The following is a 16,335-nucleotide window of genomic DNA, read 5'->3' on the forward strand; positions in this document are numbered from 1 at the left end:
TGGGATGTACAGTGTATAACACATATACCCATCTGCGGTGTGGGTGTCTATCACTTTAAATCAATATCAGTGATGATTGATGTGTTTACTGTGGATTCTATTTCTTTTCATCAGACCCACTGACCCAACACCCAACTTGACAAAGTAAGACACAAAACCCTTTCTCTAAAGTAATTTAAAAATTGTGGTGATTTTTCCATTTTTCTTTTGTTGGTACTGGGGTTTGAAATCAGGGCTCTGGCTTGCTCTACCACTTGAGCCACACCTCAGTTCTTTTTGCTTTATTTTTCAGGTAGAAGGTTCCTTTTTTTCTTTTTTTGGTGAGGGGCTGATCAAGAATGTAATCCTTGGGGCTGGGAATATGGCCTAGTGGTAGAGTGCTTGCCTCGTATACATGAAGCCCTGGGTTTGATTCTTCAGCACTACATACATAGAAAAAGCCAGAAGTGGTGCTGTGGCTCAAGTGGGAGCAAAAGGAAGCCAGGAACAGTGCTCAAACCCTGAGTTTAATTAAGCCCAGGACTGGCAAAAAAAGAAAAAAAAAGAATGTAATCCTCCTATTTATACTTACCATGTATCTGGGATGATAGACACATGCTACTACACTTTTTTTTTTTCAGGCTTGATTCACTTTATTGCTTTTGTATAAAAATCCTATGTTGTAGCCACAGCTGGAGCCTGGGTCCTCTGCACGGAGACTCTGGTGTGGGTTTTCACAAGATGGTCAGTGAATTCCTGATAAGGAGATTTGGTGAACACGGTCTCTTTCCAGAGACTAGGGGTCAGGTAACTGTACGTCTTGGAGATGGCATCAAAAATGGCCTTGGCACAGTTGCCCAAAGTAGCAGTACAGCCCCTGGCTGAGGTGTAGCAGTCATCAATACCAGCCATCATCGACGGCTTCTTGGGGACAAGAGCTGAAACAATCCCAGTACCTCTGGGTGCGGGGATGAGGCGCACCAGCACAGATCCACAGCGACCTGTCACCTTGCACAGGACGGTGTGAGGCTTGCCAATCTTGTATCCCCGCCCCCCCTCCCCCCCAGCCTCTCGGCACAGGGACAATGGAGGGCTTCACCAGGATGATGGCTCCTCGATGGCAGTGGCAACCTCCTTGGAGCACTTGACACTCAAACCCACATGGCCATTGTAGTCGCCAAAGGCTGCAAATGCCTTAAACCTGGTGCGTTGGCCAGGTAGGGTCTGCTTCCCCACGGGCATGATCTTCAACACCCCGTCCTTGAGTGACGCACCCAGGAAAAAGTCAATCATCTCAGACGCCTTGATGGGCAGGGAGAAAAGGTAGATTTCCTCCAAAGACTTGATCTTCATGTCCTTAGCCAGGCGGCTTAGTTTGGTGACAGGGATTCATTCCTTGTCTTCGGCCTTGCTTCCACGAGCCCCGCAGCCACGACCCCGGCCTCTACCACAGCCGAGACCTCCATCCCGAAGGCCGCTACCAAAGCCTCGGAAGCTGCCACGGCCTCCCAAGCCTGGGCCCCCAGGGCCTCCGGGCCCTCCGGCTGCGTCATCCGCCATTTGGTGTTTTCCGGAAAAGAAGCAATTGTTTTTGTTTTTTTTTTTCTATTTATTTATTTATTTATTATTTTTTTTATTAATTGGACATAAATTTTTTTACAAGGTGTTGTGCAAAGAGGGTGCAGTTACATAGTAGGGCAGTGTGTACATTTCTTATGATATCTTACGACCTGTTTTTCTATCCCTTGTCTAGGTCAGGTTGACATATATGCAATATACAATGTATCAAGAATATATACAGTATTCACAGACTTGGTGTCTACTGTCTCTCCGTCTCCCTTTCTTAACAGTCATATATCAGGGAGATCATGCCCCTTTGTTTTCTGTGTTCTAGGCTTGTCTGGCTCAACATTATTTGTTCCAGTTCTGTCCATTTCCCTGCGAATAACAGTATTTCACCATTCCTAATCGCTATGTAGTATTCCATTGTGTATAAGTACCATATTTTTTGGATCCATTCGTCTGTGGAGGGGCATCTGGGTTGTTTCCATATTTTGGCTATTGTGAATTGTGCCGCGATAAACATGGAAGTACAAATGCCTTTTTGATATCTTGGATTTTGCTGTTTAGGATAGATGCCTAGGAGTGGTATGGCTGGGTCATAGGGTAGGTCTATATTGAGCTTTTTGAGAAACCTCCATACTGTTCTCCAAAGTGGTTGTACTAATTTGCAGTCCCACCAACAATGGAGAAGGGTTCCTCTTTCCCCACAGCCCCTCCAGCATTTGTTGTTTCCTGAGTTCAGAGTATAGGCCATTCTAACTGGGGTGAGGTGGTATCTCAGGGTTGTTTTTATTTGCATTTCCTTTACTAGCAGGGATGTTGAGCATTTCCTCATATGTTTCTTTGCCATTTTTATATCTTCTCTTGTGAAGTCTCTCTTTAGCTCTTTTGCCCATTTCCTAATAGGTTTATTGGGCTTGGAGGGGCTTAGTTTTTTGAGTTCTCTGTAGATGACCGATATCAGGCCTTTGTCTGTTGCTGTGCTGGTAAATATCCTTTCCCATATCGTTGGCTGTCTTTCTATTTTGGTGGCTATGTCCTTAGCTGTGCAGAAACTTTTTAATTTGTAGTAGTCCCATTTGTCGAGTCTTTCTCCTATTTGTTGTGCCCCTGGGACTCTATTCAGGAAGTTCCTTCCTGTGCCTATAAGTTCTAGTGTCTTTCCTACTCTGTCCTTCAGTAGTTTCAAGGATTCAGGTCTGATGTTGAGGTCCTTGATCCATTTTGAGTTGATCTTGGTGCATGGTGATAGGCTTGGGTCTACTTTGAGTTTTCTGCATATGGCTGCCCAGTTCTCCCAGCACCAGTAGTTGAAGAGGCTATGTTTATTCCATTGTATGTCTTTAGCTCCTTTGTCGAATATCAGTTGGCTGTAAGAGTGCGGTTTTATTTCTGGGTCTTCAGTTCTAATCCATTGGTCTTCCGATCTGTTTTTATACCAATACCATGCTGTTTTTGTTATGATGGCCTTGTAGTAGAGCTTGAAGTCAGGTATTGTGATACCTCCTGCATTGCTTTTTTTGCCTAGAATTGCTTTGGCTATTCTAGGTTTTTTGCTGTTCCATATGAATTTATGGATTGGTTTCTCTATTTCAGTGAAGAGTGTGGCTGGGATTTTGATAGGCATTGCATTGAATTTGTATAACAATTTGGGCAATATGGCCATTTTCACTATATTGATTCTGCCTACCCATGAGCATGGGAGGTCTTTCCATCTCCTTGTGTCTTCTTTGATTTCCCTTATTAAATTTTTGTAGTTTTCATTGAATAGTTCCGTCACGTCCTTGGTTAAGTTGATCCCTAGGTACTTTATTCTTTTTTTGGCTACTGTAAATGGAATTGTTTCCATAATTTCCTTTTCTGTTTGTCTATTGCTGGTGTACAGAAAAGCTGCTGACTTTTGTGGGTTGATTTTGTATCCTGCTACTTTGCCAAATTGGTTTATTAGGTGTAGGAGTTTGGGTACTGAGTTTTTTGGGTCCATCAGATATAAGATCATGTCATCTGCGAATAGGGATAACTTGATTTCTTCCTTGCCGATGTGGATCCCTTTGATGTCCTCCTCTTGCCTTATTGCTATGGCTAGGGATTCCAGCACTATGTTGAACAGAAGTGGGGAGAGTGGGCATCCTTGTCTTGTTCCTGAGTTTAGAGGGAATGATTTAAGTTTCTCTCCATTTAATATGATATTAGCAGTTGGTCTGTTGTATATGGCTTTTATTGTTTTGAGGAATGTTCCATCTATTCCTGTTCTCTCCAAAGCTTTTAATAGGTATGGATGTTGTATTTTGTCAAAGGCTTTTTGGGCATCAACTGAGATAACAATGTGATTCTTGATTTTAGTTCTGTTTATGTGGTGAATTACGTTGATTGATTTACGGATGTTGAACCATCCTTGTGACTGAGGGATGAAGCCTACTTGGTCATGATGTATGATATTCTTGATCAGTTTCTGGATCCTATTAGCTAATATTTTATTGAGGAGCTTTGCATCTGTGTTCATTAGTGATATTGGTCTGTAGTTCTCTTTTTTTGTTGGATCTTTGCCTGGTTTGGGAATGAGTATGATATTAGCTTCGTGGAATGAGTTTGGGATTTCTCCCTCAGTTTCTATTTCGCGGAAGAGTTTGAGGAGTATTGGAATTAGCTCCTCACTAAAGGTTTTGTAGAATTCGTTGGTGAATCCATCTGGGCCTGGGCTTTTCTTAGTAGGGAGGTTCTTGATTACCTCCTGTATCTCACCGTAAGTTATTGGTTTATTTAGTTGATTTATTTCTTCTTGGTTCAGTTTGGGCAGTTTGTACTTCTCTAAGAATTGATCCATTTCTGTAAAATTATTGTTTTTTGCTGAGTAGAGGTTTTGGAAATAGCTCCTTATGATTGTTTGAATATCGTGTGTACTTGTTGTAATTTTTCCTGTGGAGTCCCTGATTTTACGAATATGAGTCTCTTCTCTTCTTTTTTTTTGTAAGTCTTGCAAGGGGTCTGTCAATTTTGTTTATTTTCTCAAAGAACCAGCTTTTAGTCTTATTTATTTGTTGAATGGTCTTTCTATTTTCAATCAGATTTATCTCTTCTTTAATCTTTGTGATCTCTCCCCTCCTAGTCGTTTTAGATTCTGTCATTTCTTGTTTCTCCAGTTGTTTTAGTTTCATCGTGAGGGTATTCACCTGCTCTGCTTCCATTCTTTTAATGTGGGTGCTGAGTGCAATGATCTTGCCCCTCAGCACTGCCTTAGCTGTGTCCCATAGGTTTCTTTGTGATGTGTTTTCTTTGTCATTGTGGCTTATGAATTCGTTGATTTCATCTTTAATTTGATCTGTGGCCCAAGTGTTGGATAGCAGCATGGGGTTTAGCCTCCAAGAGTGTGTATAGGCTCTGTGGTATCCTTAGTTGTTGAGGGTTACCTTTAATCCACTGTGATCAGATATAATACATGGGATGACGTCAATACTTTTGTATTTGCTGAGGTTCTTTGTGTGGGCTATGACGTGGTCTATTTTGGAATATGATCCATGGGCTGCTGAAAAGAAGGTGTATTGGGTCTCTGTAGGGTGAAAGGTTCTATATAGGTCTGTTAGATCCATTTGGGAAATGGTGTTATTTAGGTCCTCAGCTCCCTTACTAATCTTCTGGGTGTTGGATCTGTCTCTTGGAGAGAGGGGAGTATTAAAGTCACCCACTATGACTGTGTTTGCGTCTATCTTGCTCTGTAATTCTTTGAGAATTTGCTTGACATATGTCGGGCCTTTTTTGTTTGGTGAGTATACATTTATCACCGTGATTTCTTGATTCTGGATTTTTCCATGTATTAATATGTAGCGTCCTTCTTTGTCTTTTTGAGTGGACTTTAAAGAGAAGTCCAGCTTGTCTGAGATCAGAATGGCTACACCTGCCGTTTTGGTAGGTGCGTTTGCTTGGTAGATCTTGCTCCATCCTTTCACTCGAAGCCTGTTTTTGTCCCATGCTGTAAGGTGGGTCTCTTGTAGACAGCAGATGTCAACTTTTTGTTTGTGAATCCATTCTACCAGTCTGCTCCTCTTTATCGGGGAGTTTAAACCATTTATATTTAAAGAGATCAAGGATAAGGGTGTTTTTTCTCCTTCCCTTTTCTTGGTGGGCTGTTTTTTCTTCTTCTTTTTTTTTTTCTTGTCTTTAGTGAGCTTGTATTTCTGCTGGACTTTGGCTATTGAAGTTTCTTTCTGATTCTGTCTGTGTGTCTTTTACGATCTCTGTTGGCTGGGGTTCCCCTCTTAATATTCGCTGTAGGGCTGGTTTTTTATTCACATACTCCTTTAGCTCCTCTTTGGTGTGGAAAGATCTGGTTCTCCCTTCGAATGTGAACTCCAATTTCGCTGGATATTTGATCCGAGGTTGTAAATTGTTATTCTGGAGTACTTGGATGGTGTTCTTCCACTCACTTCGAGCTTGGTAAGTTTGTGTGGATAAGTCGGATGTTATTCGAATCCTCTTCCCATTGAAAAAAGTTTCCTTCTTCGCTTTGGCTGAATTCAGAATTTGCTCTTTAATCTTGAGGTCTGTAGTCTTGAATATTATGTGCCTTGGGGTGGCTTTCCTGGGGTTTGGCCTGCCAGGTGTCCTATAGGCTTCGGTTACCTGGATGGGGTCCCCTGTGAGATTGGGGAAGTTTTCTGCAATAACTTTATTGAGAACATGATTAAGCCCTCTGCTCTGGTATTCGGCTCCTTCTTCTATTCCGATTATGCGCAGATTATATCTCTTGTCTTTGTCCATTAGTTCTTGGATTAGTCTTCCCTGAAGCTTCACCTTTTCTTGGAATGTGGTCATTTTCTGGTTGTTGTCAGCTGCTTCATCGTCCAGGCGAGAGATTCTGGATTCTATATGGTCTACTCTTTGTGTTATGGTTTCAATTGCGGAGTTTATGGATGTCAGAGAGCTATTTATGGTTGTCATATCAGCTCTGATCGTGGAGATTTCTTCCTTTAAAGAGTTGCATTTTAAATCTATTTTTTCATGCATTTCAATTCTCAGGATGTGGAGATTTTCTTTAAAGGAGGCTTGCATTGTATCCATTTTTGCTTCCATTTCTTTAAAGCAGGCTTGCATTGTATCCAGTTTTGCTTCCATTTCTTTCTTGGCTTCCTGGGTGTCCTTCCAGATTTCCGCTCTAAATTCCTGGAATTGTTTTCTGATTTCATTTCTGACGCTTTCGATCATTCCTGTTAACATGGCCTCATTTGCTTTTTTAGTCTCCATCTCCTCTTCAGTCGTGCTGCTTTTTGGAGCTGGCGAGTTGGCTTGCCCTTTGATGAACTGAGTTATGTTTCTTTGTGATTTGCGCATCTGGAGATCTGGATGGCTTCTCAGGTTTGGTTTGTAGCTCCTCCCTCCCTCCTGTGTAGACGTGTCTACGGCAGCAGGTGCTGCCGCTGTGGCCCCGCCCACCAGTGCAGGGTACGCCTACCAGAGCGGGTGCTGTCGCCGGGAGCCCCGCCCTCCTGTGCGCTGTGCGTCCACTGCAACAGGCACTTCGGCGGGATATGCCTCCCAGAGCAGGTCCTGGGTTGTTGGGTTGTGCTTGCGCCCTCCCACGAGTCCGTTGGGGGGGGCGGTATGTGTGGGGTCCAGTGGGATCGACTGTCCGGGTGTGGCTTGGCACCTTCAGACCTCACCTCTGCTGTGAGTGGGGGACGTGATCAGGCTCAGGTGACCCTGCTGGGCTGGTATTGCCCACCAGCGCCTGTGGTTTTAGTTGTAAGAGTCTGCGAGGTCCAGGCGCCTCGGGTGGGGTTTGCACAACCAGCCGTCTCCCGGCCCCTGTTGGGAAGGGGGCGGGGCCGGTTCTGCCAGTTCAGGAACCTGTGGGGTGTTGGTGCTGCTGGGCCCTTCCCCTGCTAAACTGACTTCCCAGCGCCTGATGGGAGCTTCCCACCTGATTTGGGGATTCTTTGTTCCCTCAGGGGTGGGGGAGGGGGAGGGAGGGCACTCACTTTTGCTGCTTTGTGTGTGTGTCCCGCTGGCCCTCCAGGGGTTGGCTAAGTGTCGTGGTGGCTTCCCTGGTTCCCGATTTCTGCCGTGCTGGGTTGCCTTGTGTCCGTGGGGTCTCCCGCTATATGAGTTCTGCGCTCCTGGCAGCCTGTCTGCCGATCGCCGGGTTCCCCTTTCCCCGCCTGACCCTGTTTGGGCCAGGGTCGGCTGGTGGGGGGAGGGTGCCCCGGTGAATCTCCGGCTCCGTGTAGGTTTTCGGTTCTTCTTTTTTGCTCCTTTTTGTTTTCCTGTGTTTCTCCACTGCTTCTGGCTGCTGGTTTTGCTGGGTTCTTGATGGGGTCTTGGGTGTTGGAGTTCCCAGCTCACTATGCCATTGGAGCGAGTCGGGGTGCCTCCCTATTCTATCGGCGCCATCTTTCCTCAGGGCAATTGTTTTTTTAATTGAGATAATGGTCTTGCTAAGTTTTTGCTTGAGCTGGTCTTGAACCATGATCCTTATTATCTCTGCTTCCTGAGTACCAGAGATTACAGGCTGTAGCTATCGTGTCTGACCTATGATGATTTAAAAAAAAAATAAAGACATGAAGGAACTTTATTTGAACTTTGGCAACAAAGAATAAATACTAAGCTTTGACAGGGCTAGATATGTGTCATGACATTCTAGCAACTAAGACATGTCTTATAAACAGAATTTTACATCTCAGATGAGGATTTCTGATTCTTGTAATAAAAATGTTGTCAATAACAGAGTCCCTATTTGTATATATTTAATGGAAGAAAAGAACAGAATTTGTTGCCACTTAACCATTTTAGGTAATATTGCAGTTGTTTAATCAACTAAAGTTTTTTGCTCAATTTATTAGTCATAAGCTCAGTTTTTTAAAATTCAGGAACTAGATAAAGTGAGCTGCTTAGATAATTCAATTTTTCTCTTTAAAAATGAACCACGGTATTTTTGGGTATTATTGATCTTGACAGTAAGAAAGTTGCTGTGCTAACTTCCAGAATGAATTGACATGTAGTATCTTCCTATGGAATTTGGTTCCTATTTTATTTTCACGTTCAAGTATTTGGTAACATGAGTACCTTAGTTCACTGAATACTACTATAACAAAACACCTGATATAAAGAACAGAATTTATTTCTCACAATTATGGAAGCTGGGAAGTCCTAGATCAAGACACCTGCCTGGACTGACTCTGAACCTTGATCATGAGATCTCAGCCTCCTGATTGGCAGGATTGTAGGCATGAGCCACCAGCACCTGGCCAGCTACTAATAGTGATACCACTGTGACCATTGCTATTGGGGCTGGGAGGATATCTACTTCTGCTAAGCCATCAGTGCAACACATCATGACAATGGATTTTAGCAGTCACTGCTCTTAGGCACTGACATTCGCTAAACAGATAAAAAACATTCTATCAACTGCTGTTCTGGTAATTGGAATTGACATCATCATATATTTGTTTTGTAGGCACTCCATAAAATCTCTTAATTTATACACTCATAGCATCTTTTCTTTTCCTTCATTTATTTAGAAGTTTCACTGCCAGCAATTAGTCATGCTTTCCTCAAATGCAGCAACTCCCTAAAGAGTATTGGCATTCAACAGAATGTTGTCCTCCTTACATTTTCCTAATTATCATGTGAAATTCAGATCAGATCAGTTTGTAGCCTATAGCATGAAAAATATATGATTCAATCAGCACAGGATATTTGATGTAGTTGCTAGCTGATTCTGAACTGAAGATACTTGCCACACATTGCAGAAATGCTTTGGGCTGAAAGGTTCTTGCTCCACAGATTTCTTTCTTTTTTATTGTTGCCAGCATGATCAAGAATAAATTTTGAATTGTGCTTAAGGGAAATCACAAGACACGATCTGGCAACTGTCTCTTGTGTTTGACAGAAAATGTTATGCTTTTTAATTGATTTGTATCTCTGGAAAAAAATGAAAGTAAGTGACAGAAAAAAATTAAGGAGGTGGATGTTGTTGTTGGCCCCTGAAACATTTGCTTCATTGACTCTCTGCAAATTGTGTTTGAGAACTCTATTTTCATTTGTCAAAAGAATCTCATCTCCATGTTGTGTGAAGATGTGGCATGAAATTCTCATTGTATTCATTTTCATATTCACTCTTTTATTAATAGAATCACTCAGGTTCAGGGTTTGGGGGAGCTCACAAACCCCATTTCCTAGGTCCCATAAGGTAGGAATGTGTTCAGTTCTTTCCAGTGGGGCATGACCTGCAACTTCTTGCTATACCTTTAAAATGGAAGCTTGTTTCTCTATACCGAAATGAAGAGGATGCACTGTGGATGAGGGCAGTCATACGGGGAGGGGGCACAAATAGAAGGATACGCTTGAAAAGGTGAATTTGATTTTATGTAAATTAGGTCTTACTACAGAAAGAGAAAGAGGAAGAAGAAGAAGAAAGAAGAGGAGGAGGAGAAGAAAAAGAACATCATAACCACTACCACCACCACCACATCACCATCCTGGACCCCATGGAGCAGAGTCAGGTGGTTGCTTTTCCCACAACCTCTATACCTCTTTGGGAAATAGGCTTGAGTGAGGCTTCATCAAGGTGCCCTTTGGGCAGGGGGAGGGGTAGTAGATTGTAGCAAATGTGCCTTATTGTGTTCTAAAGTTTCCACACTTGTAACTTTCCCATTGGGTAAAGAACTTGTATGACAAAACATGTGAAAAGGCAAAGGAATACAGTCCTTTTCCTTCCTTCCTTCCTTCCTTCCTTCCTTCCTTCCTTCCTTCCTTCCTTCCTTCCTTCCTTCCTCCCTCCCTCCCTCCCTTCCTTCCTCCCTTCCTTCCTTCTTTCTCTGTATTTGTTTTGTGAATGTACAACAGTTCTGAGGCTTCGACTCGGCACAAGCACTGTCCCTTAGCTTTTTCGTTTTTATTTTGGCCAGTCCTGGGCCTTGGATTTAGGGCCTGAGCTTTGTCCCTGGCTTCTTTTTCCTCAAGGCTAGCACTCTGCCACTTGAGCCACGGAGCCACTTCTGGCCGTTTTCTGTATATGTGGTGCTGGGGAATCCAACCCAGGGCTTCATGTATGCGAGGTGAGCACTCTTGCCACTAGGCCATATCCCCTGCCCCCCTTAGCTTTTTCACTCAAGGCTGGTGCGCTACCACTTGAGCTAAAGCTTTGCTTTTTTTTTTTTTTTTTGGTGGTGGTGGTGGTAGTTAATTGGAGATAAGAGTCTCATGGAGTTTCTTTCCCAGGCTGGCTTTGAACTGTGATCCTCAGATCTCAACCTCCTAAGTAGGTGGGATTACAGGCCTCTTCACTGAAACATGACTTTTTAAAAGTCTTTTCCGAGGCAGTGGGCCAAACTCAACTTTATATCACAGACATTTTCAGTATATTCCATGTCCTCAGCAAGTACACCCAATTTTATTAAAAAAATTGTTATTGTAAAGGTGATGTACAGTGGTTATAGTTACATAAGTCAGGTAGTGAGTACATTTCTTTTTGACAGTGTCATCTCTTCACTTGTTTTCTTCTCCAATTTCATTTCTTTTAAAAATATATTTCTAGTGGATTTTTTAGCGTTTATATAAACTTATAAACTTTATTCATAGAGCCAACCTGTGTAAGTTAAGACCCCCACATTGCCAACGGTTGTTGGAATCACATTCCTTCTTTCATGTACAAAATCTCATATTCAACAATGAATTCTGGGTTGCAAAAGAGGATTACTGTTTGCACCTGTCTGTAACGCTTTGTTACAAACTCAGCAAAGACACACACACAAGTGCCCCTCTGATGTGTTTTTTTTGTTATTGTTGTTGTTAAATGGAATTAAAAATCCTGTTAGAATGTAGTATAAAAGCAGCAAAGCTGTTGTAACCATTAAGTGAAGTGGTCCTTATTGACTTCATTTTCTAGCTAAATAGGGAGTTAGGAAAATAATGCTGGGGAAAAATGACTTTAGCATGGGACATTTAATGTGTCACAGGAAATGGGATGGAGGACAATGGAAATTGTGATGATGTTAGTTAGAAGTCATTTGTATTGGACTTGATGGCTGATGGCTGCAAACCAGGCCCTTCTTGAAAGAGATGTGCCTTTTGTATTTGTCAAATCCCCAAGCTGCACAATCGAAGAAAACTCTATACACATTATGCAGCTTAGTGGGAAGGAAATGGGGAAGCTGCAGGGGCCAATAGAAAACTCCCTCTTACGTATTTCGCCTGTGGCCTGTGGGTATGCATTGGACTCCACAAGTGTGGGTTACCTTTAGTAATAACAGAAGGAACTGAGAGACAGGGAGCAGGTGTGAAACACAACCTGGACTTCCTTTTAAGCTCATATAGGAGCAAAATTGTGTCTTGCTGCTACCATTGGTGCATCTAAGATGATAAGTAATTCAGTGACTAATTCAGAAACTGGAAGTGGAAAGTTAGTATGTCTTGCGACTGAGATTTGCATCAAGTACTTCCTTTGCTTCTAGAGAGGTGGGAGGCGTATTCTGTGCTTTCTTCTTTCCATTTTGGTAGTGTTTATTGTCTCATAATGTGTGTGTGTGTGTGTGTGTGTGTGTGTGTGTGTGTGTGTGTTCCAATATTGGGGTTTAAACTCAATACTTCACATTCTCCCTTGACATTTTTTGTTGTTGTTGTTCAAGGTAGGCACTCTACTATTTGTGATACATCTCCACTTCTGGCATTTGGACTACTATAAGAGTCTTTTGAACTTTCCTTCCAGGGCTGGTTTTGAGCCATAATCCTCAGATCTTAGCCTTCCGAATAACTAGGATTCCTGGCATGAGCCACCAGCACCTGACTATTCTATCCTAATTATTTATATTCATTTATTGCTGGGAATTCCAGTACTATAGGATTTCAAAGACTTTCTGGATCTAACTAAGTTATGGGGTCTTCACTATCCATCATTTCCCCCAGAAACATCAGAGAAAATGATTTATTAATATGGAAAGTTGATGAACCCAATAAGAATCCAACTTTCTTCTTTTTTGTCATGGAAGACCTTTAGAATCTGGCTTGAGGATGACGCATTTCCAGCTCTTCCCACCTTTCCCCTCCATGACATGGTAGATCGTGGCTCGGGAGCTATCAGACTAGACTGCATTAAGTTAGGTATGTCAGCAGAGCACGGGCTGGGGATATGGCCTAGTGGCAAGAGAGCTTGCCTCGTATACATGAGGCCCTGAGTTCGATTCCCCAGCACCACATATACAGAAAACGGCCAGAAGTGGCGCTGTGGCTCAAGTGGTGCTAGCTTTGAGCAAAAAGGAAGCCAGGGACAGTGCTCAGGCCCTGAGTCCAAGGCCCAGGACAGGCCAAAAACAAAACAAAACAAAACAAAACAAAAAACAGAGCACGACACAGCATTCTTACATAGTCTTAGGCTTTGGCATGGCCTTGTACCTTCAACTATCACCATTTTACCTTCCGCTTTGATATGAGCCAATAGGATCTAGAGGACAATTCTGAAATCCTGAGGTGATTCTCAAGAAGGAGATGACCAGAGAGCTCAAGGCCTCTCCCAGCCTCAAGCCCAGGCGTATGAGGCCAGCTTCAAAGAGGACACCATAGGTCAGGGGGCTCAGCCCTTTCAGCTACTGCCTTCTTTCCTAAGGTTGTTAACAAGCCTGCTAATTAGTGGCAATTTCTTTGGTGGTTTTTGTGATGTGGTGATTTGTCCTCTAAGAGATGACCCCAGACCGCAAATTCATTTAAAATAGTCAGTACTACTAGAGATAGAAATAACCTCTTGTCTGTGTTGATCCTAGCTAGTGACCAGTGACCAGGGGGTAAAATCTTGAGAATAGAGGTCTGGTGTTCTGACTCAGCAGACACCACATCTAGACATTTTTAGCATCTTCTTTGGTCTTGTCTACTATGGAGATTATTCTTCCCACAGGCTAAATTTGACCTAAAAAAAGTCCCACCAGATTTGTACCAGCTATCACTCTTTTCTATAAATTTGGCCTTGTTTCTTGTGATTCAAAACATATTTCTCTAAGGCATCCTCTGAGTTGTCTAATAGTTAAAGCAATAGGTAAACCAAATACCTAAGAAGAAGAGTGGAAAATCTCTATGAATCAATCATTCTCCTCCAGGAGTGGTTTAAACCCTAAGGGTTTAAACCTGACAATGGAGACACTGTTGGTTCACACAAAGTGGAGGGGGTGTGAGAACTAGTGGCATTGAATGGGTAGAGTCCAGCAAGTGGCTGAACATCTTGCCATGCTTAAGACTGCTTTCTAAAACCAAGAATTTTCCAGCCTAGAATAACAGTAATGCTGAGATTGCAAAGCCCTGACACAGAAGAAGATCAAGAAGTCTTCCTACATGTTCTGCTCTTTAAGAAATTTGTGAGCATTTATTATGTATATAAATGGTGCTATGCGTATATGATTCTAAGTAATAAAAGTGATACTAACATCAAAAAGCTTCCAGTGTACTTCAAGATAGCATGTATACAATGAAAATTTGTGTTAGTTATTACAGCAATTGTTCCTTTGCAAGGAAGATTGATACTTATATTAGTTTTCTTGGGAGACTGTAATAAAGTACCAAAGACTGGTTGGCGGGAGAAATGAAAATTTATGCTCTTTCAATTCTGAAGCCTGGCAGTCCAAGGTCAAGATGTCAAAGATTGGTTTCTTCTGAGGCCTTTCTCCTTGGGTTGCAGATAGCTATCTTCTCCTTGAGTCACACAGGTCAAGAATCTTTCCTACTTTTAGGTTCAGAAATTATTTTTTATTATCTTTAAGGAGTTATACAAAGGGTTTTCAATTGCACATATCAATTTATGAGTACAATGCATCTTGATCAATGTCACCTTGTCCATTATTCTCCCTTACTAGTCTATCTCAACCCTGGGATACATCCGGTTAAGTTGCCAGGAAGAAATAATTTTCTTAAAAAAAGTCTTCCTTCTATCTATGTCTATGTATCCTCTTCTTTTTTGTTTTTGTTTTTGGCTGGTTGTGGGGCTTGAACTCTGGGACTGGGAACTGTCCCCGCGCTCTTCCACTTAAGGCTAGTGGTCTACCACATTGAGCCACAGCACCACTTTCAGTTTTCTGATGATTAATTGGAAGTAAGAGTCTTGTGGACTTTCCTTCCTGGGCTGGCTTTGAACTGTGATCCCTACATGTCAGCTTCCTGAGCTAAGATTAGAGGCATGAGCCGCCAATCTCCTCTTCTGATAAAGATACAAGTCATAGTGCATGGCCAATCTCCTCTTCTGATAGACACAAGTCATAGTGAATGAGGGCCCACTCTGATGACCTCACTTCAACATAATGACTTCTTCAAACACTCTGTCTCCCAATGCAGGCACATTCAGAGGTATTGGGGGTTGGAACATCAATCTATGAATTTGAGAGGAACATAATTTAACTAACAACAGTACTCTCAGTGCTATACTTCGATATGCAGCAATAGAAAGATAAAAAGCCACATAGAAATTCATTTTAGGGATGCTACACCAGTAAGAAAAATAATAATAGTTAAGGAAAAAAGGGATGTATTTAAGAGTTCTACCATGCAGGATGATGGCCATAGTTAATAATAACAGATTGTATATTTCAAAATGTGCTAAAAGAGTATAAGATTTAAATGTTCTCACTACAAAAAATGGTAAATGTGTGAGATGATAAATATGTTAGATCAGCTTTCAGTGTAAACATATATCAAAACATCATTATATCCTTCAATGAAATTTGTTGATTAAATATAAAATTTAAAACTCCATGCCAGTGCCTCATGCCTGTAATCCTAGCTAGTCTGGACTCAACAGGAAAATGCTGGCTGCAGTGTTATCTACCTGTCTTCCCAGCTGTAAGGAAATTGTGGTCTAGGTTGGGCCAAGCAAAAAAAACAACGCTATATCTCAAAAATAACCAGAGTAGCCAGGTGCCAATGGCTCACACCTGTAATCCTAGCTACTTGGAATCAGGGTTCTGGTTTGAGGTTAGTATGGGCAGAAAAAGCTCAAAAGACCTTTTCTCAACAAATAGCTACACTTGGTGGCACCTATCTGATATTTTATGTTCCCCAGAAGGCTAAAGAAAGTGCAAAGGATTTCTGAAAGAAGCCAAGGATCAGAGATGAACTTCTGATTTCAGATCTTTCACTTTGTTGTTGGGCCCTCAAGGACACAGGTCTGGGGTGGACACCACTGTGGGTAGAGACATTTGCTTGAGAGATTCAAAGCTGGTGTGAACCCTTAAGGATGGGTTCCAGTGATTCCATGAACATGGACAGTTAAAGGAAGGTAAAAACCCAGGGCTGGAATGTTCAGGGAAAGCTTGTTCAAGGAGTTGGATGTGAGCAGGGCCAGGAGACCAGTAGGGATGGCAAAGGGTGTTAGATGAACTGATGAGGTTTGAATCATGAAATCTATCTTCATGAACTTTGTTTGAATACAGTGTTATTTCTCCTGAGGAGACCCCTGAAGAGAATATATACACGGGGGGCGGGGATGGGGGGAGGAAAGTACAAACAAGAAATGAAAAATAACAAAACTCAAGGTGAAACAGATGTTTATGTGTCAGCATCTCCTAAGTATTTGCTATTTAATTCTCTTTAATGACCTGAGGAGGTAGAGATGGAGGGACCACAAATATCCTTTATTTTGTAGATAGCAAACTGTGTGTGGGGCGAAGTCAGTAGTGAAGCTACTTTGTAATTTGCTTTCCTCCTATTCTTAATTATTGTATTGGTATTTACTGGTAAATGGAGGCACAAACACATATGCATGGTGGGAGAGAATGGGAGAAAGTAAGTGAGAGAGAACATCAAGAATAAGAAAAGAGATAGAGAAAA

The 16,335-nt window shown here is 42.1% G+C and overlaps 1 non-coding gene and 1 pseudogene across 1 annotated transcript; both read right to left on the reverse strand.

The window, feature by feature from the left end:
- Nucleotides 1–640: 640 nt before the first annotated feature.
- Nucleotides 641–1,539, reverse strand: LOC125347868 (annotated as a pseudogene).
- A 9,626-nt stretch (nt 1,540–11,165) lies between these two features.
- LOC125349799 lies at nt 11,166–11,293 on the reverse strand. Its single transcript, XR_007210604.1, has one exon. It is a non-coding gene; the product is annotated as a small nucleolar RNA SNORA40 (small nucleolar RNA).
- Between the last annotated feature and the right edge of the window lie 5,042 nt (nt 11,294–16,335).

This window comes from Perognathus longimembris, chromosome 3 (genome assembly GCF_023159225.1).
Source record: "Perognathus longimembris pacificus isolate PPM17 chromosome 3, ASM2315922v1, whole genome shotgun sequence".
NCBI lineage: Eukaryota > Metazoa > Chordata > Mammalia > Rodentia > Heteromyidae > Perognathus > Perognathus longimembris.